Source organism: Rattus norvegicus, chromosome 4 (assembly GCF_021556685.1).
Source record: "Rattus norvegicus strain SHRSP/BbbUtx chromosome 4, alternate assembly SHRSP_T2T, whole genome shotgun sequence".
In the NCBI taxonomy this organism is placed as follows: Eukaryota; Metazoa; Chordata; class Mammalia; order Rodentia; family Muridae; genus Rattus; species Rattus norvegicus.
Genome location: NC_141537.1, coordinates 78,180,930 through 78,194,518, shown reverse-complemented (window position 1 = coordinate 78,194,518; position 13,589 = coordinate 78,180,930). Strand labels below are relative to the sequence as shown.

Below are 13,589 nucleotides of genomic sequence, written 5' to 3'. Positions count from 1 at the left end.
TAGTGCAACACACAAGGGTAACTGTGTTATTCACACTTTGGAAAAAAAGCTGTACAAAATATAAACTGTCTCAAAACTAAAATCATGTTACTTTTCATATTTTGAAGAACAAACAGCTTTTTGGTAAAAACTCTCAGAACCCATTGTGGGTACATGTCGCGCGCCTAATGTCCCGCCAGTAAGAACAACGCGCGGCAACAGGATTCTTCTGCGAACAAGCCTTTACTGTGTTACAGCTCTCTTGAACAGGGACCCTGAGTAGCAAAATCACTCAGCTTATATAGACAACAGTATGCTAATTATCTCTCAGGGATTGGTGGGGCTTGGATCACCCCACTACTTGTCCTCCAGGGATTGGCGGAGAATGAATCACCTCATTAGCATATTAACGGTCAACTGACACCTGGTGCATAAACCGCACATGTGCAGTACCGCTGTTCACCACTAGAGGGAGCCCTAGCAAGGGGGACAAGCCTGCACATGCGCAGTAAGTCGTTTATATCCAGACAAGGCTGGATGTCGGCGCCATCTTTGTTTTGCCGCACCGCTCTCTACAGGTACAGATTGGAGAATATAGTTCAGAAGTTCCACTTATGGCTTTTACCATCCCTCACATGAAACATCTTTTATAGCCTTTTAAAAAAAGTGCCAAGCATGATGATATCTATGGCCCTCATCACCACTAAAGGCCGTGGGAATTTTCACTGTCTGTATGCCACCTGAAACCATGCTGATGCCTGTGGTTCCTGATGCTACTGCTGCTGCAGGCCACGTCAGTGTCCATGGTCTGTGTTGCCACTGGAGGCCACGTTAATATATGTGGCCTATGTCTGTAGTCCCTGTGACCACCAAAGGCCATGTTGGTGTCTGTGACCCTGCTGCAGACAGAGGCCATGCCAATGTCAATGGCCTTTGTTACCACTAAAAGCCATGGAGATGTCTGTGGTCTGTGCTGCCACCTGAAGCCATGTTGATGTCCATGGACCGGGTTGCTGCCAAAGGCCATGTTGGTCTCTGTGATCTGGCTATGGCCATGTTGATGTCAATGGCCTATGGTGCTGCCAGGAGCCATGCTGGTGTCTGTGGTCCATGCTGCAGCTGAAGGCCATGTTGATATCTGTAGTAAGTGTACTGCCAGTGGTAGTTTGAATAGGAATGGGCTCTATAGACATGTGTTTGAATGTTTGGCCCAGAGGGAGTGGCACTATTAAGAGGTGTGGCCTTATTGGAGTAGGTATGGCCTTGCCCAAGGAAGAGTGTCACTGTGAGGGTGGGCTTTGAGGTCTCAGAAGCTCAAGATTGGTCTAGTGTCTCACAGTCCTTCCTCCTGACTGTGGATCAAGATGTAGAACTCTCAGCTCCTTCTCCAACACCATGTCTGACTTCATGCCACCATGTTCCTGCTATGGTGATAATGAACTAAATCTCTGGACTGTAAGTCAGCCCTGATTAAATGTTTTCCTTCATAAGAGTTGCTGTTGTCATGGTGTCTCTTCACAGCAACAGAAACCCTAGATGCCACTGAAGGCCATAGAGATGTCCATGGTTTGTGCTGCACCAGAATCCATGGCAATGTTCATGGTTCCTGCTGTGGCCGGAGGTTGTGTGGAAGTCTGTGATCCATACTACACTGACTATAAAGGGCAAGAAAGCTTTTCTTGGTGTGGTATTGATGACTGCAGACTCACAGCTGAGAATGAGAGACATAGAAGGCCTCTGGGAAACCTCTCTTCCCCATCCTCTGATACTTCCCCACCCCCCACCCCCAAAAAAAGAAAGCCATTGAAGACAACTCTTTAAACTGGCCGCTGGGAGTTTGACTATGCTCCAGTGAGTATATGGGCAACACAAATTGGACTTTGTAATTTTTTTCTTCCTTTTTTTCTTTTGTTTTGGGGGAGCTCACAAGGATGGGGGAGGACCTGGGAAATAAATGTGATAAGGGTGCGTTATGTGAAACTTCCAAATAATCAATAAAAATATTTTGTTAATAAAAAATAAGTACCTAGAACATATTCCATGATTCACTGGATTTGTATAAAAATCAGGAGTTTGCATCTTGTATGGTCAAAATGAGTCCTTGTAAAGCCATTTGGGGTGCAAGAATATCTTGGTTTCTATATTGAATGGCAGATAAATGACCATGTATGACAGGGCTTTGTCATATTTAGTCCCTTGGAGACTTTGTCTATAAGAAGGAGATAGTTTGTTGAAGGGTTTCTGATTTTCAATACAGGCTGGAAAGGGGCCTGTCAGAGAAGTTGGGGTGCAATGGGGACTCCAACCTTAATAAAAAATAGATCACTCTTTTACCTTTAGGGAGTATAATCTCCTGCCAACATCCATCCCAGCATCCAGTGACTTCGAGTAGCAGGTAGCATGGACTGGAACTTAGAACAACATGCAATGCAAAATGTCACAGCTGTGTTGAATATCATGTGCCACCCCAACTAGTAACTTCAGCCATGCCTGAAGGGTATAGGATGTTCAGCTTGGGACAGATAAAGACCAGGTGTGCAGAGCTGACTATGGAGAAGGCCTGGAAACTGTGGGTGTGGCTGAAAAGTGACCGTGTGGAGAAGCACATTATTCTTGGGGTGGTAGCTTGCTATAAGAACTCAGCTCTGGGCTTTAACACTCAGAATTCAAATTCCCTCCTTCTGATGCTGAAAAGATACTGGTTGGCCTCCTTCCTGCTTTTTGAGAATCACTTTTCTGTACTGATGATCATAAATTTCTAATTCCAATTTGTATGTTCTCTAGCTACACATGTTTGTCCATGGAACATTAGGAAAGTTTTCTTTTTCTGGGTTCTAAATGCTGGGTCTTCTTGCAAGGAGGGATGAAGGGCCGAGTGAGTTTGTCTCACCACCCCCATCTACCATATTTCTACTCCAAATGACATACCCACAGCCTATCTTCAGTCCTATCCAGTCATATCTTACTTTTCTTGGGTAGACAAAAATCTCTCATTTGATTTTCCATTCTTATATTGTTCCAAACCTGTGAAGCCTGTCAACAATTAAGAATCTCCAGTGGTGGCTCTCTGTGAAGAAATGACTACTTGCAGCCCCACAATAGAGTAGACAACAGCCTCTCCCCCCTCTACCCAGCCAGGTCCCCCTGACTCACATTACATGTGCATATCCAATATGCAAAGTCAACAGCTTCACTTAGAATTCTTCAGTCCTATGAGGCACATTAGAGAGACCCAAAGAACATATATTATTTATACCTGAAGGCACATTTCCTAGCTAGTTGAAATAATCAAATAACTCATTACCCAAAGAATAAAACACTGCTGCTTGCCTGAGTGTCTCTTGTGGATCATGATTCATTGTTGAGTTCACCCCTTTCCCAAAATAATTGTCTCCATGAATGAGACCCCTTTGGAAGACAATTCTCACTGTGCGTCATGCAATCTGTTGGGTCAGGAGGGCCCACATGGGAGAGAGTCCTGGCTCCACTTCAGCGCACCTTGGAGGCCTTGGGTGTTGTAAAGCCTGTTTTTATGCTGCTTCCTGTTCTCACTGAAAGGTTGAAGTGACAGGTCATAAACTCTACCTTTGAAATCCAGGACCAGAAGATGAGAAAAGCTGAGAATAGAAATCAGCAAACAAGTTGTACCCGAATGTGCAGTGGTGAGAATGAGGTGGAGAGAGACACCTATAGCAGGGGGAATGTAAAAGAAGACATTAGAGGGAAAGGGAGAGTGGGCTCGATTCTCCAGAAAAGTACCCAATGGGACCTGAGGAGGAGGCCAAAGGGGTCTGGGTAGGGAAGGTTTCTACAAGTTTAGAGATGAGTCTGTGAGAAAGGGCAGGTGAAGGCCTGTGTGCCCCGTCACAACCCACGAGTGCACAAGACTTGAGAAGTCACACTCTATCATGGGCTACTGGATGAGCCAACATGGGCGATGCAGGAGTCTCTAGGAAAAGCAGCACCGACCAGGGAGAAAGCCCTTGTCTGCACATGAAGCTTGGGCCCTTCCTGGTGTGGTGACATCCTGGCAACCCTGTGGGATGATGTCATACAGGTGAGGCAGGTACAAATAGAATGAGGCCTATCATTGGACAAGAGGGAAGGATGAGCGGGAGAAAAGTTTGAGGGAAGAGGAGAAGACTGGGATGGAAAGGATGGGAGGCTGGGGGAGGCTGCAGAGAAGCCGCCGCCAAAAGAACATGGAGGCTGATGTAAAGATCCCATTCTGTTTACAGGTAGTTATGAATGTTCTTAAGGGATAGATGTGTACAGGGCTTTGCATGTTTAGGTGGGCAATTATATCTTATCAATTGGATCAGAGGTTATTGTGTTGTGTGCTCTTTCTTGTGGCGATTTGACTTTGGGAGAGTGTGTGGTGGCAGAGAGACACTGGGCCACCACGGAGTTGGGATATGTGTTTCTGGCAAGGTATCTACCAGATATCTTGGGGCACTGCAGTGCCAGATCTAGGAGGGGTAAAAGACAGCCTTTTTCATAATTTTACAGCAACACAACCCCATCAAGCTGCTGAGCCAACAACCCCTCTGTGGACCGGATCCTCTCCTCAGATAACTTCTGTCTGCAAATGGGGAAGAAGGAGGATGGAGAGAAACAAAGCAAGTTCATCTATTGCCCCAGAACACTGTGCAAAGAGGCTACTTAAGTGTAAATGTGGACTCTGGTTGTGGCATGGCCACTAATCAGGTATGTTGTATTTGGAAGTGAGTTTAATGACAGTGTTTTTTTTCATATCTACAATATGGAAGGTCACAGATTAAATCAACATCTTCAATCTGAGTGTGAGTGTGAATTTTCATTAAGCTTGATAGCAACATACATCATCCCTAGCTCCCTTCCCTACGAGTCTACATTCTTCTTCAGATTTTTCTACATGATTTTTTTAATATCAAGAAGTTTTGCTTTTTCTCACACCTCCAGAAGATCTGTTTAACAGCTATTTTCTGGGTTGTTCTCTTGTATGTGGAGCTGTAGAGTTTTGAGACATAATTTTTATTATGTTATATGTATAGCTATATATATTATGTATATGTATAGCTATTTTACCTGAATAAATGTCTGCACCATGTGACACGCACCAAGGTCAGAAAAGGGGGTTAGGTCCCCCAGGACTGGAGTTACAGATGGTTGTGAGCTGCTGGGTGCTGGGATGACTTGAACCTGAGTACTCTGCAATAACAACAAATGTTCTTAACCACTGAGCCAATTCTCGAGCCCTTGAACTCCAAAATTTTTAATGTGCCTGCCTCAACTGGGAACTAGGGCAGGAGGCTGCTGTTCATGAGAATGTGGCTGTCAGATGTGCAGAGACAGCTCAGGCCTGGGCCTCAGAGGAGGAAGCAGATAATGGCAGAGCACTGGTAAGTGCACATGTCAGATGTTAACAGCCAGGGGGTGGCCATGTGGGTTTAGAATTATGTATTATACGTTATGTAGTATACATATATAAACAGGTGGGGGCATAGCTCAGGGGTAGAGCATTTGACTGCAGATCAAGAGGTCCCTGGTTCAAATCCAGGTGCCCCCTTCCCTTTTTTACTCATCGAACACAATGCTTCTGAGATCCTGTCTCAAAAGTCCAAAATAAACCAAGTTTTTAAAAAAGACAAAGAACAAACCATATTACATATAGCAGCAATGTCCTTTCCTTGTGGGATGCTCTCACTGAGATGTATTTTTTTGGAGAGTGTCCTGGGACCATTTTATTTTTTATGGGTATATCATATTCCATCCCATGAATGTGCATAATCTCTGATGCACATGCTCACAGCTCCAGTTCTTTATTGACTAAAATCGGGAACCAATGAATCTCTGTATCCGAGTACAACTATGTGAGCACTGCTGAAGGAAAATGGGACCATTTTTTTCTCTAGGAACTTAAAAGAAAAAAGAAAAATAACTAACAGAGATTCAGCAAGATGTCTAGCTCCTCAACCTCAACCCCGCCTCAGCCTTTGGAGTGCTGTGATCTCCACCATACATAGCTAACTTTTATTTTTTAACACAAGCAATATGATTGATATTAACAGTTAAAATATAAACAATACTACATTGTTTTTTTTAATCTTTATTAACTTGAGTATTTCTTATTTACATTTCGATTGTTATTCCCCTTCTCGGTTTCTGGGCCAACATCCCCCTAACCCCTCCCCCTCCCCTTCTATATAGGCTTCCCCTCCCAACCCTCCCCCCATTACCACCCTCCCCCCAACAATCATGTTCACTGGGGGTTCAGTCTTGGCAGGACCCAGGGCTTCCCCTTCCACTGGTGCTCTTACTAAGATATTCATTGCTACCTATGAGGTCAGAGACCAGGGTCAGTCCATGTATAGTCTTTGGGTAGTGGCTTAGTCCCTGGAAGCTCTGGTTGCTTGGCATTGTTGTTCATATGGGGTCTCGAGCCCCTTCCAGCTCTTCCAGTTCTTTCTCTGATTCCTTCAACGGGGGTCCTGTTCTCAGTTCAGTGGTTTGCTGCTGGCATTCGCCTCTGTATTTGCTGTATTCTGGCTGTGTCTCTCAGGAGCGATCTACATCCGGCTCCTGTCGGTCTGCACTTCTTTGCTTCATCCATCTTATCTAGTTTGGTGGCTGTATATGTATGGGCCACATGACAACACTACATTGTTAAAAGCTCAAATCTCCATGATTCCACCCACATGCATTTTGTATTTTGCCTACACACTTGACAAATTATCAGGAATCTTAGTCTTTTATAAAATAAACATCAAGCCAAGGGCTCTGAAATTCTGTTCCATGCACGGGAAGATACTGTCACCCAGTGACAAGCTCCCAACCCAGGGCAGCTGACAATAAGTCAGTACTCCATGGTTGCCATTGTCAAAGACAATTCTCTGGCTGGTTTAAGGGAATCCTCAGGTATATGCCCCAACAAGCCAGAGGGCTGTCCTCAGTCACGTATGAGAAGTACTACAGAACAGAAGGAAGTGGAACTCAGAGAGGGCTTGCAGCAACATCTAACTTGCAGGACTGCCTTGTAAAGGCTATTAATTATATTACCTCTCAGGCAAGGGCAAGGGGGTATAGCTCAGGGGTAGAGCATTTGACTGCAGATCAAGAGGTCCCTGGTTCAAATCCAGGTGCCCCCTTTAGGTATCTCTTTTGCCTCCCTAATTTAGTGCTATCCTCACTAGAAATATTTTCAGACATTTTTAGCCTCCCTTATGTCAGCCTGAGCTACCTCCCTCTGCCACACAGAGGGATGGCAATCTATACCTCCACCTGATCCCTCAGCTCTCTGTGTTCATACCTTGAGTCTTATAGACACTTGCACCTGATTTTGATAGCCAGAAACTTTCACATCCTCTAAACTAGTGAGTTCTATCAGTCACAATCAAGCAGGAGACAGAAGGCCAGTAAAAGAGAGTTACACTACAAAGACAGTGTAAAGACATGAAGACAACTGTGTGTACGTAGTTCTTTGTAGTGAGAGACCCAAGCAAGATCAAATGAGAACAGCAGGGGTCCAAGTAAAGGTTTAGCCTCCTGGAGAAGTTTTTGTTTACTTTTGTTTAATGCTTTGAGTTAGTGTAGAAAGCACTTTGTGTCACCACAGTGTGGTGTCTTCATACCTATGTATCATTACACTTCGTCCTCACTTGTTCCCTTCCCCACCTCCATCCCTCTTCCCACTCAGTTCCCTTTTCTTCCCAAATGACTCCCAAGTCCTTTTTATCTTATGCGTTCCATGACTCAACTTACCACACACACACACACACACACACACACACACACACACACACACTGCTGGTGACTAGAAGTGTGACAAAGGTTCTCTAAATCTTCACATCTGCATAAAGTCCACTGAAACCTTACACAGGAAATTCCTCTGGGTGGATGCCTGTCCAGTGTCTATTGTTGAACGGTGGACAGACACCACTCCATTGCCACCCCTGATCCTTGGGTAATTGTCTCAAATAGTACACGAAATCTCATTTTTCTCCTGCTCATCTGGGTGTGCCTATGGGTTCTCAGAGCCTGTGTGTCCTGGATTCTGATTTCTCTTGTGTTCCCGAACAAACTCATTTCTCTGTAGAGCCTCTCTCCATGTCACCATTTTTGGTTGACAAAAAGCCCAGTCTGGACCATTCAATTCGCATTCCAACTGCAGGCTCACAGGCACTGTGACAGATGGCTGTATTTTGTGGCACTAGACTTTCTGTGACTTGTTACACAACATCACTGTGAGTAAGACTTCCCAGTGCTGAAATGGGTATTTGGAGGGGTTCTTGCTGGGACAGATCCCAAATCCATGGTCTCTGTGTGTAGCAAGCAATCTGTTCCGTCAGCTGCAGGGATGGTAGGAGCCACTGCCAAGGGCAGGGAGACAGCAGCCTGGGAAAGCCTGGGAAGCAGAAAGTGTCCTTGATGGCGCAGAGCAGGGGAGGGATGGTGGGTAAATGTTCAGTGTGTGAGCTCCTTGATGTAGGCTGCATCTGACCTGAGTTCAGATGAGAACTGCCTAGCTTTATAAGCAGCATTTAAAGGTGGTGTGGATTACTCAGAAATTGCAGAGTTGGGAAAGTAAGATTGATCTGTCTGAGACTATGATACCAGTTTAAGAAGAAGGAAATTCAATGCCTTTTATAGACACAACCTCAGGGGAAAAGCCAACTCGACCATGTGGCTTAAAAGCCCTTTTACCAGGACCACTAATATCACCAAGGTGGTGCCAGCTAAATAACTCTTGTTGGCAATGAGTGTTCCTCAGAAGATGAAGGGCGTGGTCCCACAGGAACCTGATGTGCCCAAAATTTACAACCAAGCCAGAGAAAAGCAGTATCAAAAAGGAGTGTGGAGATCGCTGTTCAGAATGAAACCAATTTCATAAGCAACCCATGATTTTCTTGAGGGCTTGTATTAGCTAGGCTTCTGTATTGCTGTGTCCAAATATCTGAGGGAAGCATTTTAAAGGAGGAAATGTTTATTTTGCTGGTGATTTTCTGCTACTGTGGCAGGAATGGAAAGCATGGGCAGAGCAGATGCTGTGGTGGGCAGAGGACAGGAACACAGGAAGGTGCCAGGGCAAATGACAATGCCCAGGACATGTCCTGTGACCTACTTCTTTCCGTGAGGTCCCGCCACCAGTGTTTCAGCACTAACTCCATCCTATGCATAGTGAATCCATGGAAAGATTGATCCTACCTTAGGTCAGAGCTACCACGATCTAATGAATCCTAGGAACTGCCTCCTGACCTATTCAATCTCTTGGTGTTTTCTCCATCCCTTCAAGGTCACTATTAAGATCCACTATCACAGGCTGTGTTCAAATTACACAAAGTAGTGTGAACAAATTACACAAAGGCATTAAGAAGGACCACTGCACCAGTCATTGCACACGGGAGAGTCAGGCATGGTAACTACTCAGAAATGACATATTTCCAGTAATCTTTTCAGATTTATAGGATAGTGGAAAAGATAGGTTCTCAGATGACAGAGCCAAAAGTCATATAGAACAATGATGAGAAGTAGTCCTGTGTGGCAGAGCAAGGATCTAATGAAAGAAAACTTCTTTTTTTTTTTTTGGTTCTTTTTTTCGGAGCTGGGGACCGAACCCAGGGCCTTGCGCTTCCTAGGTAAGCACTCTACCACTGAGCTAAATCCCCAGCCCCGAAAGAAAACTTGTAATCATGGGGTGTGCTTGTTACTTTGGGGGTAATTGTTTGAGTGACAGGGAACAGTCTGGAGGTGCTCACATTGGCTTGTAGACAGAGACACAGGTAACTGTGATAGAGAAGCACAGCATTTCACCTGGATCTGAATCTTAGTTTTCTTTTTGTCTTTGACCAGAACTCAATTTATAACCAAAGATGACCTTGAACTTCTGTTACCCTTGTCTCCACCTACCAATAATTGAAATTTTAGGCAATCCCTGCATCTTCCGGCTTATGTGTTACTGGGGTACCAACTTAAGTCCTCATGCATCTAGGCAGGCACTCTACCAATGGGTCTACATTCCCAACCACATACTTGAGAATTTCTTTTCTTTTTTGTTAAAGTCAGTTTCTAATATCATGTACTTGTATTGTTTTTTTTTTTTGTTTTTGGTTTTTGTTTTGTTTTGTTTTGTTTTTTTAGTATTTGAGTATAATTGTGATGCTGAAAGTCTACTCCTCTGAATTTGGAATGGGGTGGGTGGGTGTTTGTGTCAGAATCTTATCTATTTAAGTTCATGAATAAAAGAAGCCTCCAAATTGTTGCTAGGACAAAAGACCTTGACAAAGGCAGCTTAAGAGAAAGGGTTTGTTTTGGCCTTTGGTTTCAGAAGCCCAGCACGGTGAGAAGACATTTGGAATCTGAATGGGAGGCAGCTGTTCAGATCATATTTACAGTCAGAGAGTGATGTCTATTCAGCTAGCTTTCTCTTTTACTTCAGTAAAAGTGAACCATAAACTTCTGTCTTGAGCAATTGATAAGTAATGGTACCATTTGCAGAGACTTAGAAGATAAGTGGAATTTTGAGGGGCTATTTATCATAGTTCATGCAGAGTCCCAGACCTTCTAGTGAATTTCCTCTCTTATTAAATTGATCTAGGAGACCTGCTCAGCATTGTCTCCACTGTGATTCTGCATCCCCTCAGGATGACCATTGAGATTAACCATCCAACTCAATAGGGTTTAATGTGGAACACAAGATCCTGGGCTGAGTTTGGAAGATTGGTTGGAAGCAGTGGGTGGAGGTTAGTGTATTGTACATGTAGGACTCATCAGGAGGAGAGCATGGTCAATCAAGCTCTGAGCCCCAGTTCAGTCCAGAACAGAGATGGGACATACTTCCTGGTCCTTGATCTTCTAATGTACTTGGCATGAGATGGTAGGGAGTGCCCAGCCGAGTCTGGAAACCTGTTCACCTAGTCAGACTTCCTCATTTGTGTTTCTGTCACTGCTATGAAAGTGTCCCTTTGCCAGCTGCTACTTCTCCAGCATGAACATGAAGCTGGCTAAGCCCCAAACACAGAGAGAAGAATACAGATGGGCCCACAGCTTGAGGCCCAGCCTAGACCCACGCACCGATGGGCGTCCAACCTACTGAACGATGAGAATAAAGGGATGTTTCCCACTGCATGGGTCTCAACTGTGGAATGGGGAGTTGGCTAGCATTGCTGTGGCAGTCATAGCTCCCACACCTGCCCCTTCCCAACACCCATCAAGTGTTGACTGAGAAGAGGAAGAACATAAATGTGTTGGATTCAAGATGTGTGGATGGAATAGCAAAGGTGTTTAGATAAGTGAGAGAACTCTCAGAAATGTAGTGGTGAACTCATGGAAGTTGAGCATCTAGGCAGCTGCTGGTGGGTTGCCAGTTTCCCTAGCCTATCAGTGAGTAAGGTTTATTGTCCCTTGTGGGATTCTTTTTGTGGTAACATTGGTACTATGGTTTGGGTAAGAATATTTCCTAAAAGGCTTATGTGTTGGAGGCTGGAGAGCTGGCTCTAGTTCTCGAAATTCTAGCCCCCACAAGGTAGAAGCAAAGATCTCTAACTCTCCAGTTCCAGGGAACCCAGCCCTATTTTGGCCTCTGTGGGAACTGCACACAAGTGGTGCACATAAATTCACATAAATATACTTGTAGACACCTAAAGAAGAAATAAAAAGTGTAGAAAACAATTCCAACATGGTGAGGCTCAGAGGTGGATCTTTGGGATAGTGACTCCATTGTGAGGAGCCTCACTGAACCCATGGCTGATCCACCAATGGAGCCTCATTGTGCCCATGGCTGATCCACCGATAAAGAGTCGCACTCTCATGTATTATTGAGGAGGATGGGGACTAGGAGATGAGCTTCAGAGAGGAAGTGGACCATTGGAAAGTGGCACAGAAAGATAATCCTGTGTCCTGCCTCTTCCAGTCTCTTCTTTCCCTGTTCCCTGGCTAGTGAGGTGGGCCACTCTCCTCCATCACGTCCTTTCTCCCCTATGCATTATCTCACCATAGAACCAAGCCAAGAAGGTTGGTAGGTAGAGTGGGTTGAGACCCTAGAAACCCACACTGAAGATGGTAGGTGCCTCCCTGCTCCCTGCTCCCTGCCACATTCCTGGCCTGGAACACATGTCACACTTCCCATATAAGGAAACATGACCTGTGCTCATGTAGGATCAGAACAGAGTTCTCCATGCCAAAGAGGTACCTAGAGGCCCTGAGGGTTAGCCAATAAGCTTCCCTTCTCCGACAAAGGTATTCAATTTCCAACCCACCCTGAAAAGTTGGTACACTATGCATCCATTTTCCATGATGAACAGTCAATAAACAGTTTAGAACCACGGGCTGTCTCCTCCATCAAGAATCATCGTGGGGAACATGGAAGGGGTTTTCAACCACCGAGTTGCAGCCTAATCCTCCTGCAGAAGGCCTCTCTGTGTTTCCAGCCACAACTGCAGCCAAGTTAAGGACAATCACCATTGAGCTAAGCCAGAGCTTGCCTTTCCCTCAACCCCAAGCTAAATGCCCGGTCCCTGACTATTCTCTCAACTCCTGGAGACTCAGCAGTGCCTGAAAGTCCAGGAGTTTGGGACTGCCTGGTTCTGGCCTCGTCATAGGCCCGGGAACCCACGACACTTCATTCCTGACTTCTCTGTGTGTTCTCCAGCAGTGACTGGTGGCTCAGAGGCCAGGAAATACCAGCCTTGGCTTTCTTGCATCTGACTGTGTTTTCCCATCCCCACAGTGGTGACTTAGCACTTCCCTGAAGCCCAGCATCTGTCCTGTGCGGGCTGCAGATGTGGGATAAGCACAGTCAAACTCTCTGGGTTTCTCCTCCCAGGATGCCATGCCTTGTATCCGGCTGGAACTTGGACCAACAAATGTACCTTCATTTTACATCTTTTCTTTCAGGTGTCTGTCACAGCAACGCACAGATGACTGAGAAGGTGGTGAGATATGCGGAGGAGGAACTCCAGTCATGGAAAGGGTTATAACTCGACTGGATCAAATCCAGGACCACCCTCCTGGTCTACTTGCTCTCCAATTATTCCCCATGGTGGTGCTGAAGATTGTACCTGGAGCCTCGGTGTGCTAGACAAAGCACACTCCCCTGAGCTCCATCCCCAACCCTAAAATGATCTTTTTTGATCAAGTGTTCTGCTTACTAGTCCTGCTGACCAGCACACCTTTACAAATCTGTAGTTTGTAAAGATTTATTCTCTTTATTTTATATGTATGGATGTTTTGTTTGCATGGATGTTTGTGCACCACATGTGTGTAGTGCTGCCAGGGACCAGAATAGGGTTCAGATCCTGGAACTGGATGTACAGACAGCCATTAGCTGCCATGTATGTGTTGAGAACCTAACCAAGGTCCTTTGAGAGCTCTTAACTGCTGAGCCATCTCTTCAGTGCTCTTTTTTTAGATAGGTCTCACGATGTAGCCCTGGCTGGCTTAGAACTCTTTATCTAGACTAGGCTGGCTTCAGACTCACAGAAATCCACTTCCCTCTGCCTCCTGTCTGCTGGGATTAAAGGTGTAGTACTATGAATGCCTCCCTCTGATCGCCACTCTGTCTAGAACTTGCTCTAATGTTCTCAGTGACATCACTAGTTTGACGCAGGGTCCTTGTCTTAGTTATAGTTACTATT

The 13,589-nt window shown here is 45.2% G+C and overlaps 1 long non-coding RNA gene and 2 other non-coding genes across 6 annotated transcripts in view; all 3 read left to right on the top strand.

Moving 5' to 3' along the window:
• Positions 1-13,148, top strand: part of LOC108350703 (uncharacterized) — a 145,372-nt gene extending 132,224 nt beyond the window's left edge. For 3 of the 4 annotated variants that reach the window (XR_015686538.1, XR_015686539.1, XR_015686536.1), the window contains 2 exons: positions 4,489-4,686; positions 12,850-13,148. This is a non-coding gene — a long non-coding RNA (uncharacterized LOC108350703). Of the gene's footprint in view, positions 1-388; positions 558-4,488; positions 4,687-12,849 lie in introns of those variants that run through there. The other variant, XR_015686537.1, reaches the window with a different exon arrangement.
• Positions 5,456-5,527, top strand: Trnac-gca14 (transfer RNA cysteine (anticodon GCA) 14). Its single transcript has one exon. It is a non-coding gene; the product is annotated as a tRNA-Cys (tRNA).
• Trnac-gca39 (transfer RNA cysteine (anticodon GCA) 39) lies at positions 7,035-7,106 on the top strand. The gene has a single exon. It is a non-coding gene; the product is annotated as a tRNA-Cys (tRNA).
• Positions 13,149-13,589: the final 441 nt, after the last annotated feature.